Source organism: Capsicum annuum, unplaced genomic scaffold (genome assembly GCF_002878395.1).
Source record: "Capsicum annuum cultivar UCD-10X-F1 unplaced genomic scaffold, UCD10Xv1.1 ctg4359, whole genome shotgun sequence".
NCBI lineage: Eukaryota > Viridiplantae > Streptophyta > Magnoliopsida > Solanales > Solanaceae > Capsicum > Capsicum annuum.
Genome location: NW_025851071.1, coordinates 7,554 through 9,499, shown reverse-complemented (window position 1 = coordinate 9,499; position 1,946 = coordinate 7,554).

The window sequence follows — 1,946 nt, the reverse complement described above, 5'->3', positions numbered from 1 at the left end:
TAAAAACCATAGAAGCTAACTCCAAATCATGAGTGGGATAATTCTTCAAATTGGTCTTCAATTGCCTCGAACATAAGAAATAACATTCCCTTCCTGCATCAATACAATACCTAAACTAAAAACGTGAGACATCACAACAAATAGTAAAATTCTTACCCTGTACCTGCAAAGCAAGAATAGGAGAAAAAGTTAACAAGGTATTGACCTTTTAAAAGCTCTTTTCACACTCATCAGACCAAATAAAAGGTACACCCTTCTAAGTCAACCACGTCATACAAGTACAAATAGAAAGAAACCCCTTTACGAACCTGTGATAATAACTTGCTAAGCGAACAAAGCTAAGAACCTCAATCATTGTAGTAGGCTTAGCCCAATTCTTAACCGCTTTAATCTTATGTGGGTCCACCATCACCCCTTCCTTTGAAACCACATGCACTAAAAAGGATACGGAGGCCAACCATAACTCACAATTAGAAAACTTTGCATAAAGATTGTCTCTTTTAAGAAACCCAAAGCAATCCTTAGGTGATTCTAATGCTCCTCTTTACTCGTAGAATAAACTAGAATATCATCAATAAAGACAATCATGAAAGAATCTAAGTAGGGTTTAAATATCCCATTCATCAAGCTCATAAAAGTATTTGGGGCATTAGTCAGCCTAAAAGACATCACAAGAAACTCATAGTGCCCATACTGGGTTCAACGTGCAGTCTTAGGAATATCGTCTGGCCGAATCTTAAGATGATGGTACTCGAACCTCAATTAATCTTAGAAAATACAAATGCACCCTGCAACTGGTCAAATAAATCATCGATATGTGATAAAGGATACTTGTTATGGATCACAACTTTGTTCAAATATATGTAATCTATACACATATGAAAACTATCATCCTACTTCTTTATAAACAAGACAGGATCACCCCATACAGAGGCACTTGAACGGATAAATTCCTTACTCAACAAAATCTCTAACTGAGCCTTTAGCTCCCTCAACTCAGCCGGAGTCATCCTATATGGAGGAATAGAAATAGGTCTAGTACTTAGCTCTAGATCAATACGGAAATGAATGTTACGGTCTAGTGGCATGCCAGGAAAAATCTCTAAGAACTCACGCAACACAAGAACTGACTCAATAGATGGGACCTCTGCAAAGTGTCCAAAGATTTTCTATGAAGGCCAAACAACCCCTCCCAATTAACCTTTTTGCACATAGAAAGGAAATGTTTCATTGGAGTAGGACTATAATCACCCTCCCACTCAAATCTATCTATTTTTGACATAGCTAAAGATACTGTCCCAGCATGACAGCCTAATATAGCATGATACTTTAGATATTTTTATCATTCCGTATTTAGAGACTTGTATTGATAACAACCAGGTATGTATTTTTGGGAAGTATTTCATAGATATATAGAATTATTAATTCTTGTATTTTTGCTTCTTTCTACTTAAATTGTATTTTTTGGGATGAGTTAGGCTTACTTGTCTGGTGAGTTCAACAAGCGTCATCACGTACCTATTTGGGTTTGTAATAATTTTGGATATGTTTGGTTGGGTTTAAAGGGAAATGTTTCATTTTGAATATTTTTGGAGTTTCTATGGCAGGATTTGGTCAACAGCCAAAGATTTGAGAATTATATGAAAATTTGTCTGTTCCATTAGCCTTGGACTGTCAATATTGGATTAGTAGAATGGTTTGTTCAACCCCTGAGGCTGTCAGTGATTTTGAGTGTTTAAATGAGATGGTGAAAATTAAGGCCTAGAGTTGACTTTGGTTAACATCCACTGATAATATCTACATTGAGAATTTTAATTGTAAATTTTGACTAAACTTCGAAATGTCAAATTTGGTCAAGTAGCATAGTTGAATTGTGTTCATAAAACTTCGAACGCACTTCGAGGGCCCATCACAGAGATTTTGTCTTGGGATGTTTCAACTGTTGG